Raw genomic sequence first — 20,385 nt, 5'->3', positions numbered from 1 at the left:
ATGAACAAAGAGATTTGGTAAAACTCAGTCCATGAAAGTGCATAGACCTAAGCATATCTGGGAGATGAGATCAATACTCATTCTCAAAATTTCTGAATATATTTAATTCAGTAGAAGATGAAGCAAAAAATTGCAAAAAGAAATTTTTGCACCTTAAATAGGTCGGTTGTTGAGGCTAGGCCTTCATATATGCGCACATATATACACATGATTGTTACGTTGAGGTAAAAAAAAAGGAGGAAATGAACGAGCTAGCACTTATGTTCATGGCCGGTGATGACGCACTGTGATGGAAAAAATATTCTAGATCAAAAAGTGGAGTCGGGGAGAGGACCACAGCCACAGCAAAGAGAAGCATATATGCACCTACCAGTCTTTTGGTTCATGCCGGTGTAGGTACCATGCATTTTCTGGAAAGCTACATCGAGATTCCTTTTGATATGGCTGGTAGTTTGGTTGTGACAATTGCATGACTACACTACCACAAAAGTGGCCTAAGAACACCATTGAGAATGGTCTTAATGGTGTGTGTTGATTCTATAGACACCAATGATTGGTGTGGAACAACAATAGACACGGTTTTGTCACTATTAATTGAATGGTTTCTTTAGCTGGCGTGACAAATACCCAAGAATCTCACCGATGAAAATAATAGTGAGTAATGAAATGGGTCCCACAACTCACCAACATAAGAATTGGTGACTCCCTTAAGATTTTACTATTCTACTTCATGTTATCCACCCATTTTTATTGGTGACTCCATATATTTCAAAATAAATAAATAAAATTAAATTAAAATTAAAATTTCACCTTCTTCAAATCTACAATACTATAAGGTGTGGACTACTCAACAATCCTCAAACCACATGAATACATGATACAAATAACATCGAGCCGATCCATATAAAAACTATCTAATAGTTGGCTGTTCATAATTTTAGCCTTGATCTTCTCCTTTCTTCTCCTTTCATAGGATCACTACATCTTCATGGATCATGGATCACTACTCCAGACAAAAGTGAAATTTGTATCAAAGCATGCTTTTACATTTCTAGCATTCATATGCAAAGTCATCCCAACTGATTTAAAGGAATACTAAATGTTCTCCAACTCTTTGGCTTATGAAAAGAACATGAATCATAACTTCTATAAAAGAAATAGATAAGCGCAGAAATACAAAAGCAAGATTTATGCCTGCAAGAACCTAAACACAAAATAAGGAACCACATACCCATTATAGGATTTGAACGTCACGTCCTGAAAGCCAGTTGCAGTCACAGCTCGTGAATATTTCTCACCAAACTTATAAGGAACCATAGCAAAGAATACAAGATATAACGTTGTGCATATTGGCAGAGTACTGTGAACTTGGAAAAACAACTAAACTGGTATACCGATATAGGTAAAAGACAAATACGACTCATGATGAGACAAATACAATCGGTATAGGTGAAAGACAAATACCACACAAGATGTCATTCCAAGATGAATACATAAGGCTAAATATATTAATGTGAGTATAAGGAAATAGGAATCTTACAAGCAATTAATGGAAGGAAAACCACCAAAACCTGAAATTGGTTTAATAGGAGCGGTTGGACAAATCCATTTAATCTCCATCACAATATTATAAGTATGGCTAACATGAGAACATTCAACTTCCAATAGAGTAGATGTAGTCATTCTTACATTTGGAAGGGGGAGAGTTTCCAAGAGCTGGAACCAGCTGCAAAACAAAAAAAGTAGATCTTAGAATTAAAATCTAAGTATGAAGTGCATATCAAAGACAAATGGATAAATCTAGTATGAAATAAAAAATAAAATAAAAGAAAGTCACTTGAATGTGAATTCAATATTGTCAACTTTCTCAGAAATAAGTTAACTCTGACACCAAAAAGACAAAAGGCACAGTTCATTCAACCTTCAAAATTTAGATATGCCGACATGCAAGAGCCTAAAAACAAAGTCAAGAAGCAAGCAAACATAAGGAAAAGAATCAATTCCCTAAAACTAACAAAGAAAACCAATTTGTTTTACCTTTCGTCTAGATCTGAGGTTTCAGTCTCGCCATCTAAGTGAGATGAAGCCAAACACATATAGAGACCACTCGTAATAATAGGTCATGGCCGATATTCTTGAAATCTTGCAATAAGCAGCTGATTTGCTAAGCTGAGAGAGAGAGAGAGAGAGAGAGAGAGAGAGATCAAGAGGAAGAGGATGTTTCCATGGACTGGAGTTCTGTCGATGGCTGCCGAGAGAGAGAGAGAGAGTTTTTTCGTCTGAGAGAACAAGTGTGAATGTATTAAAAAATTGGATAGGCACCATCACTACATGCTCCTCCTCTCCACCTCTCCCACCATTAGTTCATTTGGTGTCAAACAATGTGGGCCTGAGTTCAGGCCTCTCTTCTCGGGACTGCCTTTTTGGGCTGGGTGATGTGGGCTAGGGTTTTCTACCCTAGTCCTTTTTATGTTTTTAGTTAGTCTTTTACAATAATTCCCTTTGTTTAGGGAACTCTATTTCCTTTGTTTTATAAGTTTTTATCTTTAGGCTTGCTTATTTACTATGTTATTTCATAGTCTATAGGCTTGCTTAATTAAGTGAGCATGGGTACCATCAAATGATCGGATCTAATCTTTGTATCACTGTGGTTCGCCATAAACTCTTTATCTACCCAGAGATGGTAGAGGGAGGATATGTAATGGTCTTTTCTGGCATGAGTATTAATATTGACATGAGTATTAATATATATCGACATGATATTCTTCAAAAAAAAAAAAATGAAAACACGACTCAATTCTCTATATAAAGAGGCCCCTATTATCAATGAAAACACGACTCAATTCTCTCTCAATTCAGTTTTCCTTAAACACATTATTAGCATGAAGCCCTAACCCTGAAACCCTAAAATAGTAGCTTTCAAACCCTACCAACCACGACAGGAATCGTCGTGGTATGTCCTCACTATGTCTCATCTCGATCCCCATTAAAGTGACGAGATTACACAATTATGCTGCAAACATGCCTGCAAGGATAGACGTCCCTACGAGAGGACGTAACGCCACCCTACACTGAGGTAGGCAAGAGAGTGACACTCTGGCGTTATAGGTCATGGCCCTAGCTAGGATGAGTGGGAGGCCCGTGGGTTCGAATGATACTTTGGCACATTCCAATCCTTTGATCATCAAGACTCAAAATTCATCTCATGAGAATCTTCCATATTATGGTTATCGTTGGGGGACGCCTCAACGTCAGAACCTATTCCTGAGAACATAGAGCTCTATGAAAATTACACTAGTGTACATGAGACGTGGGATAGAAACTCCATCATGATTGATGATGTAATCGCGCATTTCGTTGTGCATGAGTTTGTTGAGTCCGATGATATCGAACCACGCTCCGTTGATGAATGAATGCTAACGTAGAGAAATTTGGCCTAAATGGAAAGATGCGATCCAGGTTAATTAAGATGGATTCTCTAACGAAGATGAAGGTTTTTTGAGCAAGTGATGACAACACCTCCTAACATAAAACTTATTGACTAATGGGTCTTCGTTAGAAAGCTTGATGAGAAAAAGATATGACATTCTGGCCTTATGGCGCAAGGCTTCTCACAAAACGCTCTGGAATGGACTACGATGAGACATATTCTCTCGTAATGGTTGTTATTGCACTCCACTATCCTGTCAGTTTGGTAGTTTCCAAATAACTGAACATGCAGCTTACAAATGTGGTCACTACGTATCTCTATGGGGATCTAGATACAGAATATACATGAAGGTTCATGGTGAACTTCATTTACTCAAGTCAAGTGGCTCTAGACCACAGAGCGCATTTTACAAAGAGGTTGAAACGCTCACTAAAGTGACTGCTTGATTGGGAAGAGATATGCCCACGCATTTCCATAATAGGTTTTGGATTCTATCGCGGTTCATATTAGACATGATCTTCATTGGAAGCCTTTAAAGAGTTAACCGCTGAACACTTGAAATCCGAGTTTGAGATGAAGAATTTTGGGAGAACACGATTATGTCTCAGTTTGGAATTTGAGCATTGTGTCGATAGATGCTTAAGCATTTTGACAACGTCAGGCCTTCAAGCACCCCCATGATCGTCCGTAGTCTTGATCCTGAAAAGGATATTCTTTGTCCAAAGGATGATGGTGAAGATGTGCTAGAGCCAGAAGTGCCTTACTTAAGTACAACAGGCGCATTATTGTACTTAGCTCAATGCACAAAACTGGACATCTCATTTGCAGTGAACTTGTTAGCTAAGGAATAGCTCTGCACCAACGCGACTCCATTGGATTAGTGTAAAAGATCTCTTTCAGTACTTGAGATGTACGATTGATATAGGCTTATTCTATCCCTACAGAGAGACGATGGATTCGGACCCATCACACACCAGGAACGCAGCCAACACTGGCCTGCGTCCACTATCCCCATCCCAAAACGACATGTGTTTTGGAAGGTTTTGCTGATGTTGGGTATCTCTCTGACCCACACAAAGGTCATTCCCAAACTGGTTAAGTGTTCACCATAGGTAAAAGACCATGATATGTTGGAGGTCTATAGAATAGACCATAGTCGCTATATCTTCGAACAATGCAGAGATTATTGCTCTTCATGATTTGGTTCGTAAATGTATATGGATTAGATCAATAATTACGCATGTTCGAAATAATTGTGGTTTGAAGTCTACCACAGATGAGCTTACGAGCATTTAGGATAATGCTGCTTACTTTGAACAAATGAAGCAAAGGCTACACCAAAAGCGACAACACCAAGCATAATCAGCAATAACAGACTCTCCTCAAGATCAAAGTGAACTAGGTTCAATCTGAGGACAGTGTGGCAGGCTTTCTCATTAAGTCATTGTCTAAATTCCACTTTCGAGAAACATATGTTGGTAGTATCATTTGCGGAAGTTATCCGAACTCCCATGATTGTAGTCATCAGGGGGGAGATGCAGACATCAGGGGGAGATGTCTTCATGTATAGTCTCGAAACGTGAAACGTGTGTTGTGCTCTTTTTCCCCTTCGACCGATGTTATTTTTATCCCACTGGGTTTTTGTTACTCAACAAGGTTTTTAATGAGGCAACGAGAGGAGCACCACGTTTGGGCGACACAAGGGGGAGTGTTTAAGTAAATCCAAAATATGTGTCTGGCCCAAACTATAGGTTACTTGACCTAGTTGTAATAGGGTTTTGAATTAGAGATGTTCTTGGAGATATTCATAGATATCCAATTAATTGTACGATTATCTTTCCTTGTACAACTCTGATTCTATGTCTTGTAATCCTTTATATAAAGAGACCCATATTATCAATGAAAGCACGACTCAATTCTCTCCCAATTCAATTTTCCTTAAACAGTTACAACATTCTTGTTATTTTTAATTATATTTGCTGCATTTAAAAAAAAAAATTTAATAGAGTTTCCGTTTTTAAAATAAAGAAGGATACTTACGTGAAGCTTATGTGTGTAACTGTGTATTATGTAAGAGTTGGAGTGAGGCATTCATAGCCATTTGTAAACAGTTGGAGACTTGGAGTGGATTTGGTTGCTTCATTTGTACATCTGATTATGCTTTGTCATAAGGATGTTTACTAAACGACATAGAATCTGCTTCATTGTACAACTATGAACCCACTATATATGAACCTTCTTCTTCTTCTGCTTTTTTTTTTTTGCCTTCTTCTCTCTATCATATTTAAGTAATCACTTCTAGCAAAATACCAATTAACTATAGATTTAAATCTGTGTGAAATAATGCTATTTCACACGGATGTCAGTAGGTAAAAAGGCTGTACCTATAGTGCAAGCACGAAATTTTTTTCGGTTGCCTTCGGAGGGGGCGCTAATGCTCTTCTCATATTATTTTGAGAGTCCGTGTGAAATTTTTTATGAGTCCCACTTGCCTATCCACATGCATGATTAAATTAAGTTTGATATGTGTGATATAAAACTGATATTTTAATATCTCATTCAGTGTGAAATAGTTGCTCAACTCACACAGATTTCTGTGTGAAAGGGTGATGGCATTCAAAAAAAATAATTCTGAATCTTAACTAACAAATACAAATACATATGCTTCTCATAAAAAAAAATACAAATACATCTGCAATTGCAATTTTTCTTTCAAAGAAGCTGTAGAAACTAAATCAACGACGACGCATAGTGCCGATCTAGATCTCGATCTCGTCTCTCTCCCTTTTCTTGGGCTTCCAATAAGTCTTCAAGGTTGCCGATTAGGAGGAAGGTCTTAGCAAGCTTATCGGTGTTGGGGACGTTGTAATTCTAAGCGACGTAGACTCCGACCAAAATTAATTTCTTCAAAGTAATCAAAACCCACAACTTAGAAACCTTCTTTAACCTCAGCTTTGTGCAACAAAACTCACATGCAGAATTTATTTAAAGAGAAATATATTAGTCAAGATTAGAGAGAAATCTTAGAGAAACTAATTGAAACAACCCAAACTGAAAATTAACAAAAGCCCACCACACAAAACCCAGAAACCAGAAGATCACAAATTGAGAGATTGCGTCACTGGGATGTTGGGGCCTTTGGTAGATTGGAGCCTTCCATGTTGAAAATGATGTCAAACAAGCAAAGCCATAAAATGTAAATGGAAAAGTAAGTATATATATAAAATCATATGCCAAAACAAAATCAAAATGGTGAAAAATAGTACCTCTGCCACTCTTTCTTCACCATTGCAGCTAAATCCGCCAAATTTATCGAGGAATCGCAGTAGAGAAAAGAGAACGAAGGAAAGAACCCAGCCTGGTAGCAGAGAGAGAGGAGAAGAAGAGATAAGAAAGGGGTTTTCTGAAGTATGAGGCTGAGGAGAGAGGGAGATCCGTTTCTTTGATCAATAAGGGAGGAGAGAGATTTGAGAAGGAGAAAATGTCTTCTTGGTATTAATTTTTCTTTGGTCAATCTAGATAAAGGATTTGATGGGATGGAGAGCAGCGGCTGGATGAAGGATTTTTCTTGGGATTCTTTTTGCAAAACTCTCATTGATATCCATGTGAGATTAATTTAAAACTCTCACTGATTTCCGTGTGTGGGTACCTCAAGTATTATTGTGAAATCAATTTCAAGTGTTTACACGGAATTCAATATGTATGTTCTTTGTTCACACGGATGTCCGTTTCTATATTTTACACAGATATCTGTGTAAAGTGGGCTTCACACAGATATCTGTATGAGATAGTTTCAGCTACAGAAGACTGTCTCTCTATAATTCATTTAACATTAAAAAATAATGATTTCTAAGTAAACTAATTTGATGTATACTGAAATCGGTGTAAATTGTTGTTCACAAGGATAACAATGTGAGTGAATGATAAAGTCTTTTAGCGTTCACACAGAAATCTGTGAATAATGTTATTTCACACGGATTTATGTAGCTATTGTTATTTCATAAACTCGGGTGATCCCATTCATAAACATTTCACACGGTTTTCTGTATGTAATACCAGCTCACACAGATATCCCTGACTTTTAAAAATCTGTGTGAATAAAATCTGTGTAAGTTGCCCATTTTGCTAGTAGTGAATTAAGAACCAAACCAAGCATTTTGTATACGAACTTAGTTGTTGAAGGATGGCCTGCCAATTCCCATCAATCTATATATGCCATGGTGAGTTAGGATCGTTAGGGCGTACTATGTATGTGCCGCATTTAAGATCGATATATTAAAGGCTCGTTCGAGAACTCTATTTTCATGAATGCTACACTATAACATCACTTTATAAGAAATAATCTTAAATGAGTTTGCCAATTGATTTTGCTTGTTATATAACTAGCGTTTTAGCAGCAGCCCTTGATTTCTTCGGTTACTTGATGACCAAAGCTTCATAATTAATTATCTTCAATATTAGGGTCATGTACCGATTGATTTTTGCATGCCTTTCCCTCCCACGACCTTCTGGGTTCGTTCTGACATGAGATTATGAGAATGCACCTTACGTACAGTTCATCTGGCATTCAATATCGAACAGATGCAAGAAAGATCAAGAGACATTAACATTGCATATATATTTGCATATGCTTGGAAATGATTCATGAAAACTTTTAAGATATTAGTAATTGATACGTACTTCAACATCACATATATTTTCCTTTACTCCATCTTTTCTTTTTTCCCTAGTTTGATTGTTGATGCATTTTACTCGAGAATGAAAAATTAGGGTCATTGTGTAACATTATCACATTTTAAGATATTGAAAACCAATTTCTATATAAAAACACTTGAGATATAGGTATCATGGAGATCTATCATATACAACGGAACAATTAATGAAAATAGAAGAACAAAAAATATTAATTAGGTGCGTTGCTTGATCAATCACATAATATGTACATATACTCGATATAGACACATATAAGAAGAAGAAGAAAAAAATAGAGTGGATGTAGATCCAAAATGTTACAAACAGTGAAACCAAATAAGAAACCAGGCCGGCAACGTTGTCACGTACCATGATCAGCCACCGTGCAAGGATGAAATGGATCCATCGGTGTCAAAGACACAAGCAACACCGTGGAAAGAAAACACCCAAAGGTGATGAAACATGCAGGTGAGTCTGAAGCCGCTATACCTTCTCTCCTGTCTATCTGCAGGGTTAAAATCGACGAATACTTCAGAAGAAGATCAATTAATGAAGCTAATTCCCGGTCATACTTCAAAAGAATCCAACGTCATGATTGTAATTGAGACAGGAGATTGTGGAGAAGATAGAGATAATGAAAGGATACAAGGTAGCAATTTGCGGTTCTGTTGGTTTGGGCAAGTCAAGCTTACTGAGTGGTATACTTGGGGAGATTCCCAAAATTTCTGGGGTAGGAGCAAAGGTTTATGGGACAAAAGCTTATGTTCTACAAAGTTCTTGGATTCAAACTGCAACTGTAAGGGAGAATGTGTTGTTTGGCAACGAGATGATTGAGGGTTATTATGAGAATCTTTTGGAGGCTTGTGCTTTGGACCAGGATGTCAAAATGTGGGAAGATGGAGATTTGACTATAGTGGGGGAGGGAGGGATGAACCTAAGTGGGGGAGAAAAACAAAGCAAAACCTTTACATCCTCTGCTTGCTGCCTTGCTCTGTCTCTCAAATATGTCTCATTTTCAGTACACCATCTCTTCTTCTTCTCAGTGTATCTAGGAAAACCCACGTCAATAACACTACGAAAAACCCAACATTGACAATTTCCAGAGAGATCTCCATGAAAGTTGAGTCTAAATTCCAAAGCTTTTCTCAGTCAGATTAGTTCTGACTTCTGAGCCAATCTAGAAGTCTAGAACTGAACTCAAGCAATGACGCCTGCATATATAACACACACTTTTGGTAAGTACAATGGCAGAACCGGTTCAGATAAACTCATAAAGATTGGAAGAAAACCCAACCATTAGAACATAGCAGTCAAAACACAATCTTTCGGGTCAGAGAAGTAGATTCAGAACAAAAACAGATAGTGGCAAGCTGGGATTTAAAGAAGCAAACCTGTTGAAGTAGGCACGTGGCTTAGTGATGAAGAAGTATCAAAGCTCGCTTCTTTACACCTAGTGGGTCTCTGAAATCACTGAAACAGTGCTTTGCATTCTTGCAAAGGAACTAGCAAAGCTTAGTACTATGGTACGTGTTGGAATCTTCGATATATCTTTAAGGAAGATCAACAAACATGAATAGGCAACTGATCTCAAACACTGATCTTTTGCCCTTCTCACGACTGTATCTCTCTATGAAATGAGTTTCTGATTTCTGATGATAGTGTGAGTGCAGGTAACACACATCCATTGTCCTCTATAAAAATTGAAATCTAAAAACCAAATGAAAACAAAGATAATAATGATTTCACGGAAAAAACTACACATAGAGAGAGGGACCCATTGTTCTCTATACGAATATGATATTTAAAAATCAAATGAAAACAAAGATAATAATGATTTTACGGAAAAAAAACTACAGAGAGGGAGAGAAAGAGAGACTCAATGTCTTCAATGGAAGCTCTTATGATATTTCCTGAAAAATCAAAAATAGAATTTCATGATTCACCCTTTAGGCAATTCGGTAAATTCATGATCTCAGTATCATACCGTTTCTATTGCTTCAATCTACAAAACCAATAAAGTTTCATTGTTTGTCAAACATTAGTAGTACGTAGTAACAAATTAAACCCCACGGTACAAACAGATAAAGAAAAACACTCCAATGTGATACATGAATATGCACATAGCATGAAGGAAAAAAAAAATCATCAAGTTATGTACATGCCCATTGGTAAGTGAACTAACCATCTGCAATGGTAATTGGTCTACCTAATGGCTTATTTACTGAAAGCATAACTCCCATTGTTCTCATTCTGGTGACAGAAAAAGAAAAAACACTACAATAATTCAAGCAAGTACTGATAATAGTATATTTCAATCTGTTTCTCCTTCTACATTGTAATTCAAGCAAAAAAGCAGTATACTATCGTAACATACCTAATTGTGACATGTTCCTATCTTCACAGGTACCAAAACTTGTTAATGCTGATCTGTGATTTATAGAACATGTGATTCAGATTTCAGTAGGCATCCCCATAATTTAGGTTTTCCTCAAACCAATAAAAAAAACAAAACAAAACCTAGCCGCAGTCATGCTGCTCCCAAACCAAAACCCTAACGCCGTTTTTGGCTTTCATCACCGCAAATGGCTTCTATTGACGACGTTACAGCCACCTTCGCTGCTTTTCTCACGCTGAGGGATCGGATGTCAGTGGGGACGCACATAGGGACGAGTGGGGGCACCTGCCCCCAGTGGCTTTTCATTTTTTGGGAACTCGCTTCATATTTTATTGAGAGCAAACTCATCACCTGCCCCCAGTGGCTTTTCATTTTTCTGGGAACTGGCTTCATATTTTATTGAGAGCAAACTCATCACCTGCCCCCAGTGGCTTTTCATTTTTCTATTGAGAGCAAACTCAGACCAAGCAGAGGATGCTTCCTACGATGCAAACTTATAGTGGGAAAACAGACCATCATATCACTTCAAGTCTTCAATAGAATTTTAGAGCCACAGGCCCACATTATCACCCTCTCTCCAACATTGGAGCATTCATTGAGTTTCCCCAAGAAAGAAGCCACAATCTCAAACTGTACTTATTGAACAATAATTGCAGCTCACATGCACGTTGTGGCTTCAACTGGAGTCACGAAGATCCTACTTTTCTTGTACTATATATATATATATTGGAGGCTGCTGTTTCTAAATTTAAGCAAACAACCACAAAAAAAAATGCTGTTCTTTTCACTATTTCCCTTTGCTAGTTACACTGAGGAAAAACTGTTTCATGAGACATGAATCCTGCAGACGAGGTTCACATTTGATGTATTATTTTGAGGGTAAAAAAAAGCTTTAGTTGCTAATCCTCTTCCTACTCTTTCAATGATTCTACGAAATGCTCCTTGAAAAAATCTAGAAAAAGATAAAATCAATTCCAAAATTAAGAGGAAGTTTAGACTTTATATTTCCTCATGCGATAGGATTAGTTGGTTCTAGGTTATTGGAAACTGTTGCCACGATCTTGCTATACATATACTCACCGAAATTTTTTGTATTCGTCATAATTTTATTTTGTGGTAGTTTATTTTTTTCCGCCCCCATAGCAAAATATTTCTGCGTCTGCCACTGTCTGATGTGGATGACACTTCTCATCTAGATGGAGGAACAGTTCACAATGGGACGCAAGCTTTCTTGCTAGCCCAACCTCTGACAACAAAGAAGGTTAATGCCTTGGACCTGCAACGCCATTTTAGGCGTGTCTGGGTGCTGGATGGTGGTTTTAAGGTGCAAGAGCGCAGATCAGATCTCTTTGTTTTCAACTTTGACGTGCACAGGGACCGAAATAAGGTCCTTAAGGGAGGACCGTGGTAGGAATGTCAAAATAGAAAAATAATTTATTTTGCTTTCCAGACTGATATATGGATGGAATAAGTTTTGATATTTCCATGTGAGTGTTTGGAACATTACTAAAAATTAAATTATGGAATTTATTTTCCATTCCTATTGTAGTGTTTGGTAAGTCATAAGAATGAAATATAAAATTATAATTTTCAATAACACCCTTTTACTAATTAAAGTACAAATATGACATTAACTTATAAGGAATGTTTGCGAGAAAATATAAATTTTTTAGAGGGATAGTTTATGTAATTTTGCCTTTGATTGTAGGAAATTGAATTAGAATATCACCCCTTACTAGGTAATTCAATTCAGGCTTTATGAGGGAGTCAATTTCCAGTCAAATCTCATTTTTTATTTCCTTTCCAATATCTAATTACAACCAAACAACACTTATACATGGAAAATGAAATTAATTCCCATTCCATATCATGATTTCCTGCCATCCAAACGCGGCCAAAGGGAAATGATTGGCATAAGGAGGTTGGAACTGTTGCTTCCATCAGTAACTAGATTAGAAACTACTGCTCCACCATGCATTCCCAAACCATTGTAGTGGTGAAGTCTAGGGACGGACTGATCTGAGCAGCCCTAATCATGGTCATTGATTTTGCTTTCATTGATTTTTAGTTTTAAAAAAAAAATCAATATCAAAAACAAAATTATAGAAAATAGTGCAAAAGGGAGTCCAAATTAGTGAATTTCCAAATGATAATAAGCAATAGTACTAAATAATGATAATAAGAAATAGTACTAAATAATGATAATAAGCGAGAGTGCAAAAGGAATGTCTCTTATCCAGAAATCATCATAATTAACAATAATACGAGTGTTCACCGAAAAAAACGATAACATGAGTGAGTGCAGAAAGTCGTTAGAATCATAGCTCTTCATTAACCGTCAATAGCTCCGTCGCCACCTCCGCCGATGCTAGTGCCCAGAATGTACTCACCAATCCTCACGGCTACCATCCCAGCGAAAATGCCCACTGCAATAGCTGCGATAAGAGAGCTCACATCTATTTTGATGGGCTTGGTGTCAAGCTCGCCGGAGATCTTCCCCCATCCTGTGATATTGACCGAAGCCTTGACCTCGAAAGAGTGGTGTCGTCGGAGGTGCCACCGAGATTGCCCGCCATGAAAATCTGCCTCTTGTCATAGGCGTTCTCACCTCCTTTGGAGAGGAATCCTTGGCACACTCCTTGAAGCACGAAATCGGCCACATCATGCCCTTTATCCCAATACCTCATATCCTCTGTAATTTCATCATAATAAGCTTTGCTTTCAACAGGGAGGTAAAAATGTTTCAACTTTTTCATAGTGTAAAGAACAAATTGTTCATTTTGGGTTATGAAACGTAACTGCAACATAATTTCATCATAATTGGAGAGGAATCTTTGGCACACTCCTTGAAGCATGAAAGGGGCCACAGCAAGCCCTTTATCCCAATAAGTCATATTCTCTATAATTTCATCATAATAAGCTTTGCTTTCTACAGGGAGGTAAAAAAGTTTCAACTTTTTCATTGTTTAAAGAACAAATTGTTCATTTTGTGTTCTATTTGGTTATAAAACGTTAATGCAACATAATTTCATCATAATAAGCTTTGCTTTCAACAGAGTCGTAAAAAGGTTTCAACTTTTTCATAGTGTAAAGAACAAATTGTTCATTTTGGGTTCTGTTTGGTTATGAAACGTAACTACAACATAATTTCATCATAATAAGCTTTGCTTTCAACAGGGAGGTAAAAATGTTTCAATTTTTTCATAGTGTAAAGAACAAATTGTTCATTTTGGATGATTCTGTTTGGTTATGAAACGTAATATTTTGGGTTGAAAAAGTGCAAAAAATTGAGAGAGATAGAGGAAGAGGTCTACCAGAAAACAGAGAGTATTACCTGATCGATCGAGTGAGAGAGACGAGAAATTTGTTTTGAGTCGGAGCAGAGGGAATGAGGTTCGCCAATGAGCATAGCAGAATGAGGGTTTGCCAATGAGCAGAGCATAGCCTTAAGGTGGGGAAGGGGGAGAGAGAAGAAAAGACAAATTTGAAAACAGCAGAATGCCCCGCGGCAAGACACGAACGTAGGTGGGGTTCGCCAGTGGTGCACCATTTCCTTCGAGAGGTGAATTTGGCTTTTAAGTGAACCAAAATTGGGGAGAGCCGCAGCAGTGGTGATGAGAAAACTGGTAGGGTAATAATGGAGGTGGAAATCCCCTTCATTTTTGGGTTTTGTTTGGTTATGAAACGAAATGTTTTGGGTTCAAAAAGTGCAGAAAATTGAGAGCGATAGAGAGAGAGGTCTACCAGAAAACAAAGAGTATTACCTGATCGATCGAGTGAGAGAGACGAGAAATTTGTTTTGAGTCGGAGCAGAGGGAGTGAGGTTCGCCAATGAGCATAGCAGAATGAGGGTTTGCCAATGAGCAGAGCAGAGCCTTAAGGTGGGGAAGGGGAGGAGAGAAGAAAAGACAAATTTGAAAACAGCAGAATGCCCCGCAGCAAGACACGAACGTAGGTGGGGTTCGCCAGTGGTGCACCATTTCCTTCGAGAGGTGAATTTGGCTTTTAAGTAAACCAAAATTGGGGAGAGCCGCAGCAGTGGAGATGAGAAAACTGGTAGGTAATAATGGAGGTGGAAATCCCCTTCATTTTTGGGTTCTGTTTGGTTATGAAACGTAACTGCAACATAATTTCATCATAATTGGAGAGGAATCCTTGGCACACTCCTTGAAGCACGAAAGCGGCCACAGCATGCCATTTATCCCAATACCTCATATCCTCTAAAATTTCATCATAATAAGCAGCTTTGCTTTCTACAGGAAGGTAAGGCCTCGTTTGGGATTGCTTCGCTTTTAAAAAAAAATCAGCTTTTGTTCAAAATTTTAGATTTTATTGTGTTTGGTAAATAAATAAAAAGTAGCTTTAATTGAAAGTTATAGGTCACTGGCAGCAGATTTTAGAAGCAGCCTAGTGGTTGCTTTTAGAAGCTGCTGTGGATCAAAACACACTCTGCAGTTGTTTTATGTACTGGCAGCACTTTTAAAAATATTATTTACCAAACACAAAACTATTTTAATTCACAGCTGATTATTCTGACAACACAACAGCAGCAGTTTTTTTTAAAAGTCACAGCAATCCCAAACTAGCCCTAAGGTAAAAAGGTTTCAACTTTTTCATAGTGTAAAGAACAAATTGTTCATTTTGTGTTATGTTTGGTTATAAAACGTTACTGCAACATAATTTCATCATAATAAGCTTTGCTTTCAACAGAGAGGTAAAAAGCTTTCAACTTTTTCATACTGTAAAGAACAAATTGTTCATTTTGGGTGATGTTTGGTTATGAAACGTAACTGCAACATAATTTCATCATAATAAGCTTTGCTTTCAACAGGGAGGTAAAAAGGTTTCAATTTTTTTGTAGTGTAAAGAACAAATTGTTCATTTTGGATGATTCTGTTTGGTTATGAAACGTAACATTTTTTTTTTTTTAGAACGATGAAACGTAACATTTTGGGTTTAAAAAGTGCAAAAAATTGAGAGAGATAGAGAGAGAGGTCTACCAGAAAACAGAGAGTATTACATGATCGATCGAGTGAGAGAGACGAGAAATTTGTTTTGAGTCGGAGCAGAGGGAGTGAGGTTCGCCAATGAGTATAGCAGAATGAGGGTTTGCCAATGAGCAGAGCAGAGCCTTAAGGTGGGGAAGGGGGAGAGAGAAAAAAAAAAACAATTTTGAAAACAGCTGAATGCCCCGCAGCAAGACACGAACGTAGGTGGGGTTCGCCAGTGGTGCACCATTTCCTTCGAGAGGTGAATTTGGCTTTTAAGTGAACCAAAATTGGGGAGAGCCGCAGCAGTGGAGATGAGAAAACTGGTAGGGTAATAATGGAGGTGGAAATCCCTTCATTTATAGGGTTTTGACAAGGTACTGGGGTTTATAATGACAAAACAGAAATTAATTGGGTTACCAGTTATCGATCATGCGTGGTTCATGACTTTGCCTGTGAACACAAGTTTGAAGCTACACTAGGAAGTATGAACATACATTTGAATAGTCAGTTGCACTAAACCCTATAAGCATCTGACCTGAACTCGGACTCATTGGGCACCCCGAATATGTATACGAATGAAATGAGTATATACCATCATACCTCTATGATAGTTCATCAGAGGTTTCTGTTACGTCCAAGGTATTATTAATACTATCAAGCCGAAGCTCTTCTCCAAGTCAAATATCTCTCTTCATTAATCAATCTTCGGTTGAAAATGTTAATATGGTCCTCTGCAGAAAACTAGGACTGAATTGAATGTACAGTAATATTTACATTTACAAGCGAGTTTCTTTGGCCTCAAATATGTAGAAGAGCGCTTGTTCAAACCAGGCATTGAAATTTGCTGCTGCTTCTTGGATCTTCTCTCTCTCCTTCTGCTTGTTTTCTATCTCTGCCTCTGCTTGAGCCTTTCTCAGATTCTCCATCTCTTGCTCCATTGCTGTCTCTTCTTATGCTCCAACAGCGATGTATCAGAATCCTTCACAGAGAAGAAGATGGGCCCCAACTCGACCAACCACTGTGGCTCCACAGCAGTGGCACACTGCATGTACTCCTTCATAGTCAAAATCAGTTCATGATAAACAACATAGTCTGGAGTGCATCCCATACCATAGAAAGCACTGCTCGGATGTAGATGGCATGGCATCCCAGTTCTGGAATTAACATACCCCCCCACACCCTTCAATCTAGCAGAATTGTGGAAGTATGCAGAGCAGATAGCTTTTCTAACAACATCAGTGTCAGGCCAACAAGTCGTCAGTGGGATTTTCAGTGTCTTCAAGATCTCTAGCAGCTGGGATCTCACCTCTCTAGCCTTTCGTAACCCTTTAACATGCAAATAATGGTCCCCACACCAGTCCCCTCGATACTGATGTTGTTTCCACTGCTGGTACATGTTATACAATGTCAGGTGATCGGATTCAGGAATAGAGACTTTTGATCACAAGATTACTAGGCTACTTAACAGAACTTTCTAAAGCCCTTAAGAAGGATAAAACTTTAAAGCCAGACCATATCATAAAGATCACGAAGCAGAACAGCCAATAATCCCAGCAGAATTTACTCAAGCTTCCTTAATTAGCCATTGTCAGTCAACTAAGGCCTGAGGTCCCTTGAGAATCTGAAAAGCTAAATGACATGCACCAACAACCGAATGATCCCAATGATCTATGCACTTTCAGAAGGGAAATAAGTAAACCCCCTTGATGATGAATCACTCATGATGGATTACGCCTGCACCTCCCAATTCAGGGAGGGACCGACCAAACAGGGGATTTTTAGAATATACATCTCTCTAGACTTCTGCTTAGTGGAAAAGAAGTGAACAGATTCGAGGTTCACCGGAAACAGGCCACTTACACAGTTGATTTCTTATCCTTTACATTCTTAGTGTAGTGCTTCAAAAATAATGCACATCAATCCTGAAGAATGGGTTAAGATATCCCCAGTTGACCAACCCATCCTCAACAAAATTTAGAAAGAAGAACAAAACAAATGCATCGTGAATAATTTTCTTTTGTCTTCGTCTCACTTCACCAAGTTACCACTGCACATATTATCTTAACAATAAGGCAAGATCAGACAAACCTTTGCGGGCGTCTTTGCCATTCTAAGATCAACAGCATAGTTTGAATAGCCAAGTAACTAAGCAAACTTATGGCGCAGATGGACCTGAACCATAAAAACATTGGAATAGAATGATGTACACATACTTCAGTGCTACATCATAATAATCAGAAGTGTGAGAAGAGTTGGGAAACACAGAAAATCAATGGCAAATAGAAAACAAGCTTTTGGATCCACATTCAATAATAATCTCTAGAAGATCTTCAAGTCAGAACCACTTAACTATGGGAACCGAAGATATGCATAAAGAACCAGTTACTAAGAATTGCTACAACAACAAACTTTTAGACTTTAGAATCATGTTCATTGAACTCGTAACAACTACAGTATCCAATTAACATTGTGTAACCTTTAACTGATATTGTAACTTCACAACTTTAAACTTCCAAAATTTGCCATGCTAATGAATTCCAAGAAGTTCTCTCCCTATTAACTGCAATAGACTGATTTTGAAAGAAGCCAATGACATATCTAACAGCTTCATTGTAATCTAAAAGTCATGGCACATATATAAAAACTACAAATATTTTGGAAGTTGTGAATTTCTTTGGGCAAAGAGGGTATCAGTTGATAAAACAGAGCGACCTTCTAAAGAGTCTTCATAATATGGGAAGTAAACTAAGGGCTCACTAAGTGATATAACACACACACACTGACACACTGTATCATTGTATAGATATAAAAATGAATTTAAAGATTGACCATCAAACTGAAATTATGATAATGGTAAAAATCACAATAATTACCAAATTTTCTAAGATAGAAAGATTGACTTCTCCCCACCTCTTTCCATTTTCCACTACTACCATCTTCCTTGTTGTTCCAACCTTCACGGGAGCTTAAAATTAATTTTGTAGAGTAAACTAACAGATGTTCTGAAACTATCAAGTAACAATAAAAGGATTATCAATGATTCAATGTCTCTTGCTACTGGCATTCACGGAACGTATCCAAATATAATTGTCTTGAACCTTAACATGATGATTTTTAGTGGAAATGGCTGGTAACGAAATGAAAAGAGCTAAAACCCTTGGAGATTGCCTATGCCTAATGATATTTGATGGTTGCTTATACATTCCTATCTTTTTTCCTTCAACTTGACCATATCCACAAGTAAAAATTTGGGATCATCAATTAATCTTTGTCAAATACAAACATAGGTAGAGACTTATTGTTAATACTGAGAAACATAAAACCACTCCGCAGAGCATACCTCGCAAAGTTCTAGTACTGCCGCCATATGATGACTTTTCAGGGTCACCTTCAATTTACCATTTTTAGCTTTGTCTAAGCTCTGCACAAGTACAAAATTAGTTCAGAAATTGAACAAATTATTGTAGAAAGCTTAGCTACTCATTTAATGACAATGTATATCGATTAATGATGAGCTTAGTTACCTATTTTCCTTGCACATGATTTAACTGAGTTCATATTTTAAAAAGTTGCATATAAAAAATATAAAAAAAGATTATACACATACATGATGAATTGTACTGGAAATGGCTGGCAAGGAAATGAAAAGAGTATAACCCTTCAAGCTTGGCTATGACTAAAGGTATTCCATGTTGCCTTATTTTTTCCTATCTTTTCTAATTGAATATGAGCATATCCACAAGTAAAGGAAATTTGGGATCATTGACTTATCATTAATTATACAGTCCGGGGTAGAAACTTAATTTGATACTGAGAACATTGAAGAATTCAAGGTATTATCCTAAACAATTTACTGGTTGCAAACAAGCACCAAAAACTATATTAATCTGAAATTAAGTTTGGGGAAACTTCATCCACAATACAGCCCAAGTGAACTTGCATATGCGGTGTTCAATATGGTTGATTTAAAAATGATGGGAAAAATATCCTATACCTTGAGAAACTCTTGTGGTACCCCAGCCAACTCAGTCTCAGTGAAGACAAGGAAAGAACAATCCTCTTGTAGATTTTGGGTATAGCACAAGCTTAGCTCATCAATTTGGACTCTCACACGCTGCATCTACTCTCTCTTAGTTAAAGTAAGATTCAACCCATTACGTTTAAAGTCTCTCATCTGTCACTGATTGGGAAAGAATCAACATCCAGCATTTACTCTTCTACACACCGAAAACACAAAAACGTTCTCACTCCTTACCAGGGCTTGAGTATAGTGCTTTGCTTCAGCATTCACCCACTCTCCTCTCGTAGCAAAAGCTTTGACAACACGGTACACATCCTCACACATGCTGTTTAATGTCATCGACACAAAACACAGTCAAAGCCAAAAGTAACACTCTATGCATGGTTCAACTCACTCCGCATAAAAGACAGTCACCGAAAAAAACAACAATACCTGCAAGTCAGAACATGTGCACAATTCTCCGCTCGGCCTCGGCACTTGCTTTTCGAACATCATCACTGGTAGACACCATCTTTGGAAACACACAAGATTGTACAAGTGGAAATTGTTGCGCTTCCAATTCAGCTAGAGGTGAAATAACATTCATATTCGCACGAAACAAAAGCAGCTCAAATTAACCACTACAATAGTGAAACTCCACTTCCTACATGAAAAATTAGAGACTCTTAACATAAACTAATGCTTCAAGAGTTTCTCAAGGTATGGGATATGGACCTAGGCCCGTTTCGTATGACCCAACTTGGCTCTGATTTGAATATTGCATTTTAGAAAAAGTTTTTTCCTTTTTTTGTACGAGTTTATGTTGATGAAACATGAAAGATTTTGCTTGATTTGACGTATAATTTTTTGTGAAATC

General features: G+C 37.6%; 2 long non-coding RNA genes across 3 annotated transcripts; both read right to left on the bottom strand.

Annotated features, from left to right (window-relative positions):
- Positions 1-778: 778 nt before the first annotated feature.
- On the bottom strand, positions 779-1,735 carry LOC121052506. The gene is made up of 2 exons (XR_005809269.1): positions 1,232-1,735; positions 779-1,003 (listed from the first exon to the last, which is right to left on the bottom strand). It is a non-coding gene; the product is annotated as an uncharacterized LOC121052506 (long non-coding RNA).
- Positions 1,736-16,571: 14,836 nt separating this feature from the next.
- On the bottom strand, positions 16,572-18,767 carry LOC121052748. Of its 2 annotated transcripts, XR_005810097.1 has the most exons (4): positions 18,382-18,767; positions 17,597-17,680; positions 17,021-17,242; positions 16,581-16,895 (listed from the first exon to the last, which is right to left on the bottom strand). It is a non-coding gene; the product is annotated as an uncharacterized LOC121052748 (long non-coding RNA). The 2 variants fall into 2 exon arrangements; XR_005810098.1 differs by having other exon boundaries at positions 16,572-16,895; positions 17,021-17,680.
- Between the last annotated feature and the right edge of the window lie 1,618 nt (positions 18,768-20,385).

This window comes from Rosa chinensis, chromosome 4 (assembly GCF_002994745.2).
Source record: "Rosa chinensis cultivar Old Blush chromosome 4, RchiOBHm-V2, whole genome shotgun sequence".
In the NCBI taxonomy this organism is placed as follows: Eukaryota; Viridiplantae; Streptophyta; class Magnoliopsida; order Rosales; family Rosaceae; genus Rosa; species Rosa chinensis.
This window is presented reverse-complemented; position numbering and strand designations above follow the sequence as displayed.